General features: G+C 36.5%; 1 long non-coding RNA gene across 1 annotated transcript; it reads right to left on the bottom strand.

Moving 5' to 3' along the window:
• Positions 1-1,407: 1,407 nt before the first annotated feature.
• Positions 1,408-11,128, bottom strand: LOC149844989 (uncharacterized). The gene is made up of 3 exons (XR_016430421.1): positions 10,993-11,128; positions 8,248-8,374; positions 1,408-1,931 (listed from the first exon to the last, which is right to left on the bottom strand). It is a non-coding gene; the product is annotated as an uncharacterized LOC149844989 (long non-coding RNA).
• Positions 11,129-19,830: the final 8,702 nt, after the last annotated feature.

Genomic DNA, 19,830 nt, shown 5'->3' with positions numbered 1-19,830 from the left:
GTCATCTGTCAATCTTACCTTCACCACCAAATTTGTAGCATACTTATATTGAGATAAGTACAATCTCTTTGGAGAGTATACTATCTCTAGCCCAAGAAATTATTTCAAGCGCCCCAAGTCTTTCATCTCAAACATGTTGGTCAACTTCTTTTTGGTCTCCTTAACTCTTTTCATGTCATCTCCCGTGAGTATCACATCATCTGCATAACGTAGTATGTATTTTCCAAGTACACAGGAAGACACAAACAAGGTAGGGTCATGATGACTCTGCTCAAAACCAAGTGATTTCACTGCTGAACTAAACTTCTCAAACCAAGTTCGTGCTACTTATTTGATTTCATATAACGCTATGCAAAGTTTACAAACCCTAACTTCTGGATTTGAATATCGTTGTGGTGGATCCATATACACTTCATCTTCCAGATCTCCATTCAAAAAGGCATTCTTGACATCTAATTGGCACATATTCCACTGTTGTAGTGCAACCACAACAAATAATGTACAAATAGTTGTCATATAAGCTACATGAGCGAAGGTTTCAACAAAATCAATTCTAAACTGCTAACTATAGCCCTTAGCTATTAATCTTGCCTTATATCTCTCAAGTGACCCATCTGCCTTGGTCTTTATTTTATAAACCTACTTGTTCCTAACAATATTTTTTCCTAGTGGAGATTTTACCAATTCTCATGCCTGCATCCTCTCAAGTGCACTCATTTCTTCAGTCATAGCTCTTTGCCACTCCTCTTTTTTTGCTGCCTCTGCATAAGACTCAAGCTCAACATAAGAATGGATTAATGCTAAAAATGCATGATGCTAAGGGGAGAAAGACTCATAGGATACAAAGTGAGAAGGAAGAATTGAAGCTCTAAATCATCTACGTACTTGAAAAGGATTAAGGAAGGAAGATGACAACTCAGATAAAAACTCTAAATTTTGGTGAATGGAGTTAGTTGATAAAGGAATAGGATCAAAATTGGCCTCTTATCTTCTTTGTAGTTGTTCCTCCACCTATATAGTGAAAAGTGTTAGGCGGTGCCTAGTCGGTGGACCCCTAAAAAGACTAGTCGGAGATTAGGCGGGACTAGGCGGACTATTCAGTACCTTAATAAAAAAATAAAAGAAATATGCAAATGAACTACTAAAATTAGTAACAAACATGTATGTAACATAAAATCAATCATCAATAAGTAAAAGATAAAAAAACATGTCAAACATTACAAAGCCTACCCAAATATTAGAAACAATTGAATAAGCAAAACAAGCAACTATCAACAAATACCAAATAATTTAAAATAAAATGTTAAAACTAACAACAAACATGTATCCAACATAAAATTAATCAACAACAAATTCATGAACCATAAGATATTGCTATCGTCAAGCATAGTAAACATGTTAATGATGTTATTATACAAAACATGTCCAAATATTATTAAGACCAACAACAAAGATGTATAAAACATTAAATTAATCAACAAATGCACAAAGTACTGAATACCTTTACCGTGAAGCAAAACCACTTGCATTGAACGCCTCTACTTCCATTTCTGATCCTCCACTTCCAAGCATATTAACTAATCTTTCCTCATATATTGCAATTTTTTCATTCTTTTCATCGTTCTTCCTCTTGGAAGCATTCATGTAGTCTGAAACTTTTTTTTTGACCTCTGGTGTTACTCTGTTGCATGCCTTACAATTGCCTCCTATGCCGAGTAGATGTTGTTTAATTCTATATATCCCACCAGAATATGTTTCAAGACAAAGTTCACATGTCACAGAATTCATATCGTTCTTGTCTTTGCAAAAAGCCCACTCCCATGTTAGGTCCTGTGAATTCCTCTTAAATTTCTCGAATGTTTAATTTTGAACAGCTGAAGTAGAAGCACTTGCACTAGCACTAGCTGATGACGGCCCCTCTATTGGTTATTCTATCACAAAAAAAAATTAAAAGAACCAAAACTATATTAGAATCATAGGATCATATGTATATATATTGCATTTGTATATGATATACAATTATTATATATGATAACCCAAATAAAAAAGTTTGGTGTACAGTATTCACTAAGGAGTTCAATAAAATGGGAAAAGAGGTATCATAACCAAGTGACGACATAAGCACCTAAATTACTCCAAACTTCAAGAGAAAGTAAAAAAACAAATTCACATAGATCATGCAAACTTTAGGAGAAAGTGATGACAATATACACTTAAGGGACTTTCTTTTGGATAGAAGATGTTACTTTTTCTATAACTATTCTTTTAATCCTCAGTCTTGAAAAGAAATAGTAGTCATGGTATCTAGAGTTACCTGGTGCAACATTATAGAACAAAAGATCTAATATTGGAAAAAAATAAGAATGTTTATGAAACTAGATCATGAAATCAGTCAGTAGCTCATTATAGTTTCAAGTCATTATCTGTACAAACTACAAAGGCATTGCTATGTGTTTGGATTTTGGTTCCTTGCTTTCCTTATTGGTTACTCAACTTACTTTGGTGACAGCTATAAAGTATAAACATGAAACAGTGTAAAATAGGGCATGCAAGTTATAGAAAGATCAGAATAATTTATAAACAACTTGTTTTTGTCTCCCTTTTTCTCCAATCACTACCACCTACAGGATTGATTTGCTCTCCTTGTTATGTTATTTTTTCCATAATTTCTTCTGTTTTAGAGATGTTTATTCTTTCTGATTCTGTGTCATGCATTTTGGTCTTTATGTTGGCTTTAGTTTGACTCTCTAGCCCTAAAACTCAAGTCAAATAACTGTTGAGCATATTTTAACAAATCTTCGTCAGTATCATACTATTATGTATAAAACAATTGCATTATGCAAGCATGGGTATTTAGGTCTTTGTGTCTGGATTTGCAGCATTTTTGTGTTGTGTTCAAATGAGGTTGCATGTGTGTTTTCTGTTGTCTTTGGTTGAAGTTCTATGTGCTTTGTGGTTGTCTTTGAATGTCGTTATGCTGTGTTTTTTTGTGTTCACAGTGAATTATATGCGAGTGAGTTTTCCACTGTCATTTGTCACACACAAAAGCATATCAAAAGAAGAAGAGGCGGAGGAAGGGTGTGAAGAAGAAGAATTAGGGAGAGAGAAAAGGCAGAGAGAGAGAGAGAGGAGAAGAAGAAAAAGAAGAGAGGCAGAGGAAAGGCGTGGAGAAGAAGAAGAGTCAGGGAGAGAGAAGAAGAAGAAGAAAAAAAAAAGAGAGGCGGAGGAAGGGTGTGAAGAAGAAGATGAGTCGGGAGAGAGAAAGAAATAAAGACAAAGAGAGAGGAGAAGAAGAAGAGGGGAAGAGAAACATGCAAACTTGAGGGCGACGATGGTGCAGTGAGGGCAACGGAAGTGTCGTGAGGGCGATGGTGGAGGGTGCATGAGGGCAACGACGGAGGTCGGACAAGGGCTACAACAGAGAGCGATGTCGCGACCTGCGATTGCCAAAGTTAGCGAGAGGAGAGATCGAGAGAGCAAAGAGCAAGAGAGGAGATCGAGAGAGCAGAGAGAAAAGAAAGAGTAAGAGGGGAAGGGTTTTATGACCTTCCCCTCCCACTCATGTTATTTTTTGCCCTCGCACCTAGGCGCTAGGGCAAGTTAGGCACCAAACAGGCGCTAGTCGGCCTCTAGTAAAAAAAAAAAGGGCCTTTTTTTAAACCTAGGAATCTACCTGATTCCTAGGTCAATTAGCGACTAGCCTGACTAGGCGCCTAGTCAGCGCTTTTGACTACATAGTCCTCCACTTGATCTAGGAATGTGATTTTAATTACATTTTTATGTTTTCTTTAGTAGGTATGTCCAAACCGACTATCTCTAGGTTGAACCTGCTCTCCTTGAATTTTGGTACTTTCATTCACACATTCCTTTTTACCAAAAGGAACCAAGAAGGCCAAGTCAGTCTCATTTCTTGTCTTTTCTCTATGTTGGCTGAAATATAACATATTTTTATGAAAGACAACATGTCAGGATATCCACACCCTCTTTCCAACAGGATTATAACACTTGTAGCCCTTTTGACCATTAGTAAAACCAAGAAAGCAATATTTAACAGAACAAAACATATACAACAAAAAACTCTCATCACATTATAATTTGGAGTTTGTCTATACAATTTTTGAAGAGATATACCCTTAAGCACACTTAAGGGCATGCAATTTATCGAATAGATACTCAACTGAACTGCATCTGCCCAAAACACTTTGGATATTTCACCTCCAAAAAGAAGAGCTCTTGTTGTTTTCAGAATGACGATTCTTTCTTTCAGCCACTCCATTTTTCTTAGGAGTTCAGGGACATGATCTTTAATGAACTGCACCTTTCTCTTGCAGGAACTTTTTAAATGCACAAGTGACATATTCACCACAAGAGTCAGTTCGAAGTGTCTTAATTTTAGCTGTGAACTGATTCTCAATCATAATACAAAAACTCTTAAAGATTTCAAAAAGTTCACTTCTATTTTTTTATAAAATATAACCAAGTAAATCTTGTACAATCATCTATGAAGGTAAAAAAATATGATGATTCTCCTTTTGAAAAAACAGGAGAAGAACCTCATATATAAGAATGTACTAGATCAAAAGGACTTATTGATTGCCTATCACTAAACCTAAATGGCAAGCATGACCATTTGCCAACCTACAACTCTCATAGTCTTTAACATGATTTGACAAAACCAATTTGGGCTTACCAAAACTTCCTAAAGACACCAACTTTTGTAACCTAGAGTTGAAATATGACCCAGTCTCTGGTGCCACAAAACGAACTCATCTATGACGGAAGCTCACAATCTGATCCAAGACTTCTTCAACTCACTCATATCAATCCAGTCCAGATAGTATGTCTCATTTTCTATGGCCAATCCCAATATCCTTTCCTTACAACTGATCATGCACCACACAACCAAAAGGAAAGAAGGTAACATTACAATTAAGCTTGGTAATTTGATCAACAGAAACAAGATTCATATTAAGGGATAGAACATGGTAAACTTGAGAAAGATTAATTTTAATATCAGGATAAAAATAAAAAAGGACAGAACCTACTTTCGAGACAGACATAGAATAATCATCTGCAGTGCGAAAAATGATATTGCAGGGCTGACAGTTGATTAGAATAGGCTCATGGGATGTCATATGACATGAAGCCCCTGAGTCTATTAACCAATCAGAGGAACAACCTGAGATACCTGAGAAAACAGTACCAGAAGAAGAGGCAGTAGTAGTAGAGGAAGGGACTATGGCTGACTGAAAAAGAAGTTGCAATTGTTGAATATGTTGTTGCATTTGTTGTTACACCTTTTTCAACAATTGAAGTTGACCATCACCTAACGATTATGAAGTTCTTGCAATTGATAAACCAACAGACCGAGTACCAATATCAAATCATCCTTGGGCTTTAAGCCCTCAGCATCAAAAGATGCTGCATAGACTTCACCTTTCTTTTTCTTAAGAATTGGACAATAATTTTTCATATGACCAAAATTCTTGCAGTAATGACATTGAATAGAGCTCAGGTCACCTTTCTCTCCAACTCTTCCACCACCTCTGGCCCCAAATCTGCCGCTTAGTTGCCTAGAAACTACTATGACATTATCATTAGTTGAATAAGTTGCAAGAGATTTCATCTTGGTCACTTCTGCAATTAACTCTACTAAGACCCCGGTGAGAGAGGGTAAGCGAAAACGATGCAAAATGACACTCCTTGTTCCATCAAACTCTGGTTTGAGTGTCATAAGAAACTCAATAACCCTATCAGTTTTCCTATACTGGTCAAGAAGCCCCAGACAAGTTTGACATGAAGTACATGTATCACACTTTACACATTTTTCACATTTTGTTTGGTCCTCCATAAGTGCAAAGGTGTCCCAAATTCTTTGAATATCCGAATAAAATTCTTCAATTGACTTATTTCTTTAGCGCATACTTCTCAATTCTTGAGTGAGTTGATAATGTCTTGCCCAATTCTTTCACATGTAGACTTGTCCGAGGTACGCTCAAGCTTCTTTGACTTCCTGAAACTTGGAGAGATTCATAGTTATTTTCGGCTCTACTGAACCTAGAATTCAAGCCTTGACCCTTGCATTATTCATAACTCATTCCTCTATTACTTTGTCAAAATCAGCACCAGTGGAATTGGGTTTCACCTTTGAGCCATCTAAGTACCCTCCAAGCCCTTTCACTACTATTACAGTTGTCATAAAATCAGCCCAATATGCATAATTTGTCTCACAATCTAAATCCCCTCCTCTATATCTCACACAACCCCAACTACACAATTTAAAAAGGCTGCACAAATCACAAAGAAACCACACTCCAGCAACACCAAATATATTGTATAATCAAACAATTTAGCAAGATAGGCCAAGAAGAACAAACTGGTCACAGTCACAAACAAGAACCAGTCTATAGATCCAAGAGATAAAACTGTTCTTCAGACCAAGAACAACAAAATAGCATGAAAATCAACAACTGATTCGCCAACACTCACTACCACAATGAGTAGACACGCTAGAAGACAGTTAACAAGGTATATTCCTCCGTATAACAGAGATATACTCACAAAAACAAGCACCCGATATGTATTTATGCTTTCACAACACCAAAATCAAGTCATCGCTTCTATTGGATGCTTAAAAAAAATACAACTCCTCTCAACAAACTAAGAAAACTGTCACAAAAGCTTCCTACACCAAAAACGACCTGAATAGGAATTATCTATGCCCCCAACAACTAGTAAATCTGATCAGATTTAGATATTTCTAACCTCTGTCCAGATTTCACGCCACTTCAGGAAAGTCACAGAAAAATTCCTATAAAATAGAATACTGACCCAAAACGAATGAGGCTTGATCCACAAAACCCCGAAATCAAACCCTTCAAAATCCCCAACTCAGAAATGGCAAAACCTTAACTGACCGTACAGTCCTTTGGCCAACATCAGCAAATCACGATTTCGGATGAGAGGGTTCAGTCCAGCTTCTTTTCCATCACGACCAGATGCTCCTTCTGGCCCCAAATATGGCTCTGATACCATATTTGAGCTCAAATGTTAAGCCTCCAGCCATAAGAGAAGAAGCAAGCACAAAGAGAGAAGAATACTCAAGAGTTCACTTCTATTAAGAAAATGAGTCCCTTGTTTAATATGGATAGACTCTCTCAAAGATACAAAGTAAAAGGAAACTAAAGAAAATACAGGACTAAATCACCCCTTAGCATTAAGGTAATGTACAAAAGAATATTTATCGTAAAAAGGTAATACAAGAAAAAGTAAAACACCTATATTACATAAGTCTCAACAGCCCCATGCCATAGTCATAAAAGTGTCTTCTTCCCTCCACCTTGCATTCATTTCTTTACCAAAAGAGGGTATAATAAAAATTCCCCTTATGCAAAAGTAACTTTTGTTTTTTTCAGAGTGGTGAAGTATAGGAGGGTATTACAAAGATAACCCCCATTCTATATAAAAGCATTGCTGATTTTATAGTATTTTTTTATCAAAAAATTGCGGTAAAATTGTGAGAAATTAAAATATGCTGGTATTTTCAAAATATTGCATTTAAAACGTTTTAAATGTAGGTTTTTTATTTTATTGAGATTTTGTTGTGATATATTCAAAATATCAACGATATTTATGACTCTGGCTAGAATTCTCCTCTAACTTCCTACAACAACAAGAATTATTAGAGCTTTCCATGATTAAAGACTGAGTTCAAGAATACCAACACCAATCCTTTTTCTTCAAGTGATTGGTAGGAAGAGTTATGGTCACCCGTTGAATTGAAAGAAAAAAAACTCCCAAGAATGTGAATGGTGAATCACATGTTGAAGAGCAACCTCTTAAATAACCAAGTATGTGGCATGATACGCCATATGTGCATTTTTATTAACTATGTACAGCACTATGGAATAATACAGCATGATGATAACAGTTATATGTATGCCAGCAAGATTAATAATAAAAAGAATGCCAAAATAACACCTATTCCATTAGGTTTTCAAGCCCAAAAACTTCTCCATATAAGGCACATAAGCATCGATCCAAAATACTTTTCTGGATAAGCACATTGATCCAAAACCAACTATCAATAAAATCTTCCTCAGACACTACACTCAGTAAAAAGCTTCAATATTCTTCAACTACTTTTGAAAGTAAAAACTAAAAAGTACTTAAGTTTCCTTGAAGGCTAAAGGACCTACACGAGTTATTACTCATCAGGTTATAACTTATAAGAAGGGATGAACTCACAAGAAGTTATTTCATAAGTCAGTTTGAAGAAGCCTGAAGTGAGAATGTGCCCTCCATGTAGGTATTCCTCCATTCTAGGATGGGATTCCATGTTGTTCTCATTAATCTGCTTGCAACATCCAATGGCCTGGAAAAGAAGATCAAATAAAATTTATCTTCTAAAATTAGCAATTTGTAAAATCATATAAATCAAAATTGCATACTGAGCTACCTCCCATCAAGCTACCTTCAGCAACTCAGCAAGGGGAGAAAATCAGATCCAAGTCGCCTTGGTTAGTGGTTCATCCACTCTATCTTAGATGCCATTTAGCCACATGATGAACGACATGTAGGGTCTCCATATTAAACTTAGATACCATTTAGCTGCATGATGAACAGCATGGGTGAGGCATTCATCTAGAAAAAGGTATAGATGACCCCATGATGTTGTTGGGCTCTACATGGTGGCTTAATCTAACTCCGCAGTTGGTTGAAGTTTTGCTAATGCCAGCCCCAAGCTTGGATAAAGAGAGATGGTTGGCGTCAGTGGAAACTAACCATGAAGCTTTTGTCACATATTGTGAAAATCAGCCCCATGTGGTTTGGAAAGGGGTTGATGATGATGATGATGGTGGATGGTTTTATATGGCTGTTATATTGACAGCTGAAAATGTGTTTCTGCCACGTACAGTGGATGCCTGATGATTTGTGACCACGTGAACCTAGTCTTGGCTGCAGTCTCGGGTGCCTAAGACCATGTCTACTCCATTGGGTAGGTTCACCGACAAGTTTCTTCAAGTGATGTTGAAGGTCTGATGGAGCAACGCCTTAAATAAATAGTTATTAAATCTCCCTTGAGGGTTATTAGCCAATGGGAACTCATTCTTCATCAGTATCAATAAGTTCATAGCTCATGGAAGGAAGATATCCTTCTTCTTTCATCAGTGAAATTAGATTATCTAATGTCCTATAAAACTCTGCAGCCAGAGGATGAGATTTATCATTTGAAACAAATGTGTGAACCTTACCACCAATCTCTGCCCAACTGCATCCAGGAACTTTTTTTCCACATATATTTCTCATTAACTTTCTAACTTCTGCAACCTCGTTCCAATTCCCGAAGGTAGCATATATATTAGACATGAGAGAATAGTTCACATGCTTTCCTGGTTCCAATTTGAAAAGTTTTTCTGCTGCCCATTTTCCTAATTCAATATTTTTATGAACTCTGCAAGCACCAAGAAATGCCCCTAAAACATTAACTTTTGATTCTAAGTGCATTTTCACCAAAATTCTATGTGCCTCAACAAGATGACCTGCTCTTCCTAGAAGATCAACAAGACAAGCATAATGCTCTGAATCTGGGATAATCTGGTGGTCTCTTTCCATCAAGTTGAAGTAATACAATCCTTCATCAACTAAACCTATATGGCTACAAGCTGAAAGGACACCAAGAAATGTGATTCCATCAGGCTTTATACCTTCCTGTACCATCCTATTGAAAAGAAATATAATATTTTTTCCAGTACCATGGAAAGAATAAGCACAAATCAGGGATGTCCAGGAAACAATATCTGGGTTCGCAATGGAGTGGAATACTTGAACTGCATCTCCTAAGCTGCCACTCTTAGAGTATGCAATGAGAAGGGCATTTGCAACAGATAAAAACCCATCTAGTCTGTCTTTGACAGCAAAAGCATGAACTTGAACTGCTTCATTTGATGCAGCCAGGTTGGAAATCGAGCTCAAAATGCTAGCTAATGTCACCTCATCTGGTCTGAGTCCTCCTTGAAGCATTTTCTTAAAAAATTTCAATGCATCAACCCATTCTCCATTACAACCATAACCTACAATCATGGTGGTCCAACACACAACATTGCAAACAGTCATACCATCAAAAGCTTTACGAGCATCAGCTAGACTCCCATTCTTTGCGTACATATCAACGAGTGAACTTGCTACAAGCATATTTAAGTCCAGAGACAATCTAATAATGCAAGCATGAATTTGCCTCCCAAGTTGTTCTAAGGAAAAGATGCTACAACTATTTAGAAGGCTGCTAAAGGTGAAACCATCTCCACATTCTCCTTCCAGACGCATCAAACAAAAAGTTTGAAAAGCCTCTCTTGCCAGACCATTTTGAGCATAGCCAGATATCATCCCATTCCACAACACTAAATCCTTTGTCCAAATTTCTTCAAAAACTTGGCGTGCGTCATCTATACACAAGCATTTAGCGTACATGTCAACAAGAGCACTACCCACAAAAGCATCAAACCTGAAATTAGATTTTATCACGTAACTGTGAATCTGTTTCCCCTTCTCAACCTCACCAAACTTTGTGCATGCCCCAATAACACCAACAAGAGTTACATGATTCGGATCGACCGTCCTTTCTGCCATCATCTCATGGAAGAAAAACAATGCCCACCATTCACCCCTTTCAACACAATAAACATCACCATATTTCGCCTTTCTATCAATACAGATAGCTACATTACCACCATAGCCAACAAACCCCGTAACCATAACGTTCCACGACACGACACTTCTCAGAGACATTTCAACAAACGTTTGGTGTGCGTCAGTAAAACAACAACACTTCACATACATATTGATTAGCTGGTTTTGCAGAGATATTTGTGGTCGTGATACGAGTTTAATCATACGACAATGCAGCTGTTTTCCTTCGGGAAGAAAGTCCATACCGGCACAAAACTTTAAGGCATCAGAGTACGAGAGAAAGAGATTCTGACGATGGATTACCTCTGAACTCTTCCTGAAGGCATCCCCGAATCTTCCTGCGAGAAATGGAAGAAATATCGCGTTTTCCGAAGGTGGGTGATCGAGTTCTTCCTTGTATCTTGCACATTTGAGGTGGGGAACGGCAGAGAATCGTGACAACTTGTTGCATAGAGCAGAAGATATCACGTAGGAATGAAGGGGTTTAGAGAGCATAGGTTGGATTCTTCAAAGAAAATGCTGTTGAAATGATGCAAGATGAACCTCCCTCAACTGGCCGATGCAGAAGCAGAGCATGGTGCAGCTCATACAGGAGGTGAACGGGTCGGACCTATAAGGTCATGACACGGAAACGAACTGGGGTTCCCTATGCAGGTCTGAATCTGGATTCTGGACCTTAGCAAACTGTAAGTTGTCCATTTCACATAGCCACTTCAGTTTCTCATATGTGCGAGTTCAAATTTTGTACTGGACCTAGAGGTGGGACATGGGGTCAACCATCCGATGGATAGTCAGTTGTCGTGTTTAGGGATGGCAGTGGACCTGGGGAAAACGGGGCCCCACCCCGCCTCGCCCCATTTGGACCGGGGATGAAGGGCATGAGACGGGGGATGAAGGTTAAAATTCATTCCCGTGTGGGGATGGACTTACGCTTTTCCCCACCCATCCCCAATCCTTTCAAGGGATGACAATAAACCGAGGGGAAACGGGCCCGGGCCCCATTTGGACCGGGGATGGAGGACATGAAATGGGGATGGAGGCGGGGTGGCGATCAAAATACATCCCAGTGCGGGGATGAAGGTTCGGGTTTTGAGACGGGATGGGGGTGAAGACCTTGTCCCCCGCCCCGCCCCGATCCATTTGCCATCCTTAATCGTGTTTGAAAGGCTCGACATGATCCACATTGATCTCAGCCTCGTAAGACTTGGCCTTGCTTGAGCTTGACAGCAGTCGAGTTAGGCTTTTGAAGGACCTGGGTCAAGGTCGAACCTTTTTGGGTCATAATGGATCTCCAATCAAGTTCGGGCGGGTCGACATGTCTATCCCGAGCTCCCACAAGGTAAGGCTGGTAATGGAACCAAGTAGCTTGTGACTCAACTTGGTTTGGCTCGTCACAAACTCGTTTGTGATCGGTTCATATAGGGGGCAACTAGAGCCATGAGGAGCTCGTTTAGCTTAAAAGAGTCGATGGCTCATATAAATAAATAAAATTAATTTGTATGTATAATATATATTTTATGAAAAATAATCGTATTGTATGACTAATTTGACATGATTTTTTAAAAATCTTACAGTTTTTTATATTCTCCCGATATCCAAAATCACAAATATCTGACATCATTAAGGCACTTTTACCCTTCGCAACTAAGAATTAGGCCTTTTTTGATAAAATTGTATCGCCCGTCAGTTATCTCCAACACCCACTTAAATTTAGAATCACAGGTTTTTTTATGTGAATTTAGACCTCACAAACTCACATAAATTTATTTACAAAATTTTGATGAAACTGAAACCACCAAAATCGCAAATATGATACTCTTTCGCACATAATAAAAAAAATTTGCATACAAATATTTACGAAAAAAACTTATGAAGTTATTTTTAAGTGGTTTTTGCAAATAACATACGGTTTCGCAAAATGCATGAAATTACATAAATTTATGTGTGAAACACTTACCCCTAAATTCGCAAATAGTTGATATTTTGGCATATATTGCACACTCTCGCATGAAGTTATTTATAAATATCTAGATATTGCAAATATCTTACTTAAATATTTGCAAAACTATGACAAATATGCAATATTTTTTATTTTTTATAAACTTTTTGAATCATATATAAATTTGTTGTGGTTCTCAACCTGATTATTTTTGCATAATCTAGAGTTTTTTTGTCTTTTCTCCCCAACCAACTATCCCCAACATGCTTCCCTTCTGGTTACTGATTTTGGCAATTATTTGCAACTCATTTGCGTATATAATACGTGTTTGCATATATGAGTACATTTGTAAAAATTCAATTATCGTCAAAATTGGATAATTTTGCAAAATTGTTTCTCTATATATAGTCAAGTCAATATAATTAACATAGAATTAAATACAATTGGTTTGCACAAAATCAGATAACTTAAAGTTTAACAATTACAAAGTTACATTCAATTCATGAGCTTCATTACAAAATTATAGTCAAAGTTTAACTTGATCCATTCAATTATAAAGTTTAACTTGATTCATCCAATTAAATATAACTTTAACTTGATCTATTATAAAGGTACATAATTGTCCACAGCTCAACTAGCTGGACAGACTCTTTTGGCTCCTCTCTAATCAATGTCTTTGCCTTTTCATTGTATTTTTCACCCTTGGAAGCCCTTTCCTTCATGTGCTTGTAGAACTTGATCATATGATTCTATATATTTGTGACATCTTGTTCAAAATAACATTTTGTTAGTAAACAACTAACTATAGCAAATATCTCAAACTAGTGAACAACTGACATATAAATTCATAACTACATGAAGTTCAGTCTCTAGTTTCAGCCCAAGTACTGCATACATTGTATGACAAATATACCATATGTATACCTATAAAATGAGAAAATACCAAGTAAAAAATATGTATATGTACGAAACGAGTTAATAAACAAATGCAAAGTAATTACTCATTCTCTTGTTGAGGAATACCCTCCATCCTTTATGTCATTCAATCTTTGTAACAGTCGAACCCGAATTGCGCAAAAAAAATGAACTTGCAATATATATGCACAAAAAGGTGATAATATAAACAAAAAAAGCGATAACAAACATACACAAAAAATGCATTATTGAATAAGTTATGTTATCATACTATTATTTGTTTGAAGTTTTTATCTACTAAACATGTGTTCGGCGTGAAATTTTACAGCTTGAAGTTTTTTTCCTTAATTTTTATTTCTCAAAGAACTCAGTGCTTGTTGTCCCAGTTGAAAGGAATTAAGAGCTGCAACATAAATCTAGAATATGCAAAAATTTAGTTATAAGTATACAAAGTTATATAAAAGCATACCTTGTCAGAATCAAGAAAATGATATGGCAAGTCGTTGCTCTCCAAGCAGTCAGTTGCCCCCACCTCATTGCCCTTTAGTTGAGATAATTTGTTGCGAATATACAAGGTTTACTAGTTAGTTTTTATTAATTGATAGTAAAACAATATAAACATCGATTTTATAACTTAGAGAAATATGGGGTATAGGGTCTTCGGCAAGTTGTCTCTCTCCATATCCTCATTATGAGCCACTTGGATTCTTTCTATGAATATTTCTAGATGCTACATAGTAAATTCAATGTGGTAACAAAAGAACAAACAAAATTATATGCAAACATAATAAAAAAATAAACAAATTAATGTGCAAAACTAACACTTATGTCACTTGCCAAGAGAGTTTTTTTGCCAAACTCATACTCTTTTGGCTCTGGGGTGTTCTTTTCTATAATTGTTTATTTCTCATTAATATGTTTTTAACAACAAAATAAATTGTATACGATTAATATAAAATACACACATATGATTAGGGATAATGCTTATACTTCTTTGTTCTTCGAAACTTGGGGCTCTTTGAATCCTTTTCTTTTATAAGAATGTGTATAGCTATATATCTCGAACTACCTAGATATATACATAAAAAAGCAATTAATTAAAAAACACTGGATATACATATAAAGAAGAAATTGATTAAAAAACACTGGATATGCACACAAAGAAGCAATTCATTAAACAACACTAGATATATATACATACTTTATTTGTGATGCTACCTGTTATGCCCAACCTCATTACATACATTGTACTTGTATGACACAATATCCCTGTGTTATATTCTCTGTATATTAAGCCTAGGTCGTCCTGCTTTTCAAACAACTTTTGTTAGATAAACAACTATAGAGTAGGTAGAGTGATGTGTGAGACACTATTCGCCATTGAGAAAAATGAATATTGATTATATATAGCGTGATACAATTCAACTTTGAATAACTTGTTGCAATAATCCACCGGTAGGTTATCCTCATACAAGATGCATGTGATTGCATGTTCGCAAGGAATCCTACTAACTTACTACTCTTCACAAGAGCACAAACGTCTCTTGTGATCAACAATGTAACCGTGAGATCGATCGCAGGCTTTGTACCGTTGTTAGAGGCAATGCACTACTTGCAAATGTATTTTTTGTGCCTTTTTCTTCAACTTTTCTTTGACTTTGGCACCACAACATCTATTATATGTTGCCTCACAATCTTTCTTTTCTAAAAAAAATTTATGTGCATGAGATGAAACTTTTCAATAAATAGAATTAGAAGCTCAAATATGGAGATAATCTATGAATTGAAGCTCTCTGCTATATTAGATGTTAAGTAGCCATATTTTTTCGCTTGAAAGTAGCAATTAGCCTAATGTTTTGGATCCACATCAGTTACAATATAATTATATGTGTTTGTACTTTGTTCATTAACTTTATCAAGAAAATAATTACATTGTTGTTTGTAGTTGCTCAAGCTGCACTCCACCAAAGTGTATTGAGTGGTGAACCAATTTTTTTCAAAAAGTTTTTCATCAAATGTTTCATGCAAAATTCAACGTGACATGTATGGGGGACAAAATACTTTAAACTTGGATGCTTATCTGAGATAACCATTAATACTCCTCTCTCTCTCTCTCTCTCTTTAAACTCATCGAAGTGTATGAATTCACGTTTTAATTCTTCTAAAAACCATGTCCATGAATCTTTGAACTCCTTATCAACAACTGTAAATACTACTAAAAACATCTCACGACAAAAATCAATATATGGGCCGATAACAATATACTTGTGTATCTTCCTTTTAGGAATGTGCCATCCACCATAAGAACTGGAGGGCATCCTTTTAAAAACCCATTGATGTTTGGTCAGAAAGATAAGAATATATACCTAAATTTATCTTTCTAATCAGTCTTACTATATCCTAGCGATCCTCGGTTAACATTCATCAGATGATCCAAACAGGTGGAAAGCGACTGATGTCATTCACAATTTCTCTTAGAGTTATCTTTGGGTTATTATGTATGCATTTGTGAATAATGCTTGAAATCCACTTGGAAGATACTTTCTCCACTGCAAGGTTTTCCAGTGATCCACCACATGTATGCGTACTATCATACCTCTTCACTTGAAAGAAACCTGCTATACGTACCTTTGTACAATGGATCTTTCAGGGGCAATCAACTGTCATATGAGCATTCTTTCTCGTGCATACGATAATGACTATGTTATTGCAACTCTTTTAAGAATTTTGCTTTATAGTTATTCTTGATCACATGATATTTTAAAAACTCACGACAGTGCTGAAGATCATTAAACATTTTGCCCAAAGCAAGGTATCGATCATTTGAATTTGTTGATGGCTATTGAAATTGTTCACAATCATTAAGTATTTCATTACACAATTGCTCATACAAATCAGATGTCTCTACTTCAATGATTTTCAATTGTTCTTCATTTTATGAGAACCCATTGAACGAGAACCAAAGTTCACATTCTTCAATGACATAGTATACTCATCATCATCGATATCATCTGATTCTGCATTGTCAATATGACTGCTACTATCACTAATTGATTAGTTGGTTGCACCAGTTACATCAAAATTCATTGTATCTATCACTTTATTTGCTTTCATGCATGTATCATTCCAACATTTCCAACATTCAAGATTAACCATCAAAATATCGCATTCATTATCACACATACATCTCAACCATAAATTACATCAAAATTATAACTTCTACCTAACATTATCGTACGCCCAAGAAGGTTGCATGTCATTCAAATTATTGCGATGAAGATCACTGACACTTCTTTGCCCATGTGGTTTTATATCCTTTGCAGTGAGTCGTTGATCATGTACAACATCAATATCGTCCACTGTATGAGACAGTTAGATAATTGGCAAAGAACTTAGATCGATAGATGATGCTTGAGATAGATGCACATTCTTCATAGGATTTACATCAGTCTATTGATCAACTACTCTTTGTTTAACTGCTCCATTAACTTTTCATACTTTAAAGTAAACATCACAACTAAATAACATTGATTTTACATCCTCCTCTTCTTCAATATCTATCCCACATTTCTTGGTTGTTTGGAGAATAACTATACGAGAGGCTCAAAGTCACATATCAGGTTTTATGAGACATCAAAGCTGCATATTTCTTAAAGGTAATATTTTTAGAAACCACTATACAATTAGTGTAATCAGACCTATAGTAGTGTATTTTAGCCCTTTTAGACACCATCATTAACTGCCTACAACAACCACAACAATATACTTTAGCCCTTTTAATGTTTTTGCACAGTGAATCCTAACATCATTACATCAACACAAGAACAACAAATATTAACTAAAGGACAAGCAAACAATCATAAATCATCTAAAATAATATATATTTTTATGAAAAAAATCATAAGCATAGTAAACCCTAAATGAAAGTCGATCATAAAGATGATACCACAACCTCCTTGAAAATATGCATGGGGATACACACGTATATATTATATGGAACTCACCTTTCAAACCTATAGATGGGGAAGTCAATCATAAGGATGATATTGTGACCTCCTCAGAATGCCGGAATCACCACAAATGTTCTATAAAAGATTTTTTTGCAGACACAAACGAGAAGAAGAAACCCTAGAACAAAAATGTGTATATATGATTCGACAAAATCACAACTATTAAGCAAAACTGCATATAATAAAAAATTTGCAAATATGTAAGTAGCATATTTGTGATTTTGTTGGTTCCCTTTAAATGGAGTTTTAGTCATAAATTTATGCAATTTCAAGATATATGTGAAACAATATGTTATTTATGAGAGTTTTTTTCACAAATATTTTTATGCAAAAACTTTTATTATATGCAAAAGAGTATGATATTTGCGATTTTGATGGTTTCAGCTTCACCGAGAATTCACAAATAAATTTATGTAAGTTTGTGAGAACTAAATTCATATAAAAAAACTGCAATTCTGAATTTAAGTGGATGTTGGAGATAGACGATACAATTTCATCACAAAAAAACCTAAATTCACAGTTGTAAAGGGTTAAAGTGTCTTAACAATGTTGAATATTTACGATTTTGGACATCGAGAGAATATCATAAATTATAGTATTTTTAGGAAATCACATCAAATTACCCATACAGTACGATTATTTTTTTGTATATTTTAAGTATAATATATTAAAAGAAGAATAAATAAAATATATATAAAAAGAGAAGGATGGATGAAAAATATATAAATATAGAATATGAACTATTAAGTGTAATATATAAAAAAATATATTTTAAGTGTAATATATAAATATATAAATATATAAGTAGCATCAATTTACAGTATGAATACCTCATTTTTTGAATTCATATCTACCGAGTAACAAGCAACAATATAGAATATTGTATCTGGCGTGAGAGACCATTTAAAGGGTCAGTCATCCTCCGACTCGATCAGAAAACAAAAACAAGTATTGAAGGCCTTAGCAATTGCCTTCCAAACCAGGGAGACTCTTTTCCAAGAAGGGTTGGCCATCCATTAAGTGGGGCAACCAATGAGCTTGTATTTGTGCTTCAAGTACTCAACCAAGAAAAATCTCCACATGCCAACCGCCACCACCAGCGTCAAAGGAGCACAATATGAAATTGAGAACGCCTTCTAATGCCCAAACCGCCGGAAGCAGACCAGGTCATGTTGAACATGAGCTTTTTGCTCATGCCAACATCGTGGTCGGTCGTCTGTTTGCATTTTGGATGAATGCCACGTAGCATATAATTGTTATGCTGACTTTTTAACTTTTCAAAATACAAAATGGACGGCCACGATGTTGGCATGAGCCAAAAAGCTCATGTTCAGCATGACCTGTTCTGCTTTCCAAACTGCCACGCAATAGAGGCCTTGTTAACCTCACCCAATTAACAAGAACCTTGGTAGGGCCTTTTCCTCCCCAAAGAAAATTTGAGAGGACCTTGTTGAGTCCGGTTTCAAATTTTTTTGGGGAGATAGAACAAGGAGATATGATGTTGCATTAAAATATTAAGGATGTGGGGGATTATAGTAGCCCAGACCAGCTTGGAGAGATAAAGCCCATGCCAAGAATCAATTCATGAACGCTTTTTTCCTCAATAGCCACCCACAAATCCCATAGAGGATGTTTTTTGCAGTACTTTTAAAGCCATATAGTCAAGTGGGAGGGCCTAGGGATTGCAGTGGACTGGGAGACAATGGGGCCCTGTTCCGCCTCGCCCCGTTTGGACCAGGGATAAAGGGCATGAAACGGGTATGGAGGCGGAGATGAAGGTTAAAATCTATCCTCGTGCGTGATGGACTTATGCTTTCCCCCACCCTGCCCCAGTCTCAATCCCCGCCTTGCCCTGCCCCGTCGCTTCCCATCCCGTCCCCAATCCTTCAAGGGATGACTATAGACCAAGGGAAAACGGGGCCTCGTCCCGCCTCGCCCCCATTTGGACCGGGGATGGAGGACATGAAATGAGGATGAAGGCAGGGGTGGAGGTTAAAATCCATCCCCGTGTGGGGATGGATGTTCGGATTTTGAAATGGGGGCGAGGATGGAGACCTTGTCCCCCGCCCCCGCCCCAGTCCACTGCCATCCCTAGGAGGGTCGATTGACTGTAGCCAAAAAGACATCCGACTAGACGCACTTGGTAGTGAGGGTGTGTTGATGACCACAAGCTTGTATTTATTTTTACTGATTTTGAGACCCGATACTGATGCAGAGCATCCTGAAGATCTGAGCTTTGAAGACTAATTGGATCCAAATTCAATTCCCAAGATCCAA

Source organism: Nuphar pumila, chromosome 2 (genome assembly GCF_984573655.1).
Source record: "Nuphar pumila chromosome 2, dmNupPumi1.hap1.1, whole genome shotgun sequence".
NCBI lineage: Eukaryota > Viridiplantae > Streptophyta > Magnoliopsida > Nymphaeales > Nymphaeaceae > Nuphar > Nuphar pumila.
This window is presented reverse-complemented; position numbering and strand designations above follow the sequence as displayed.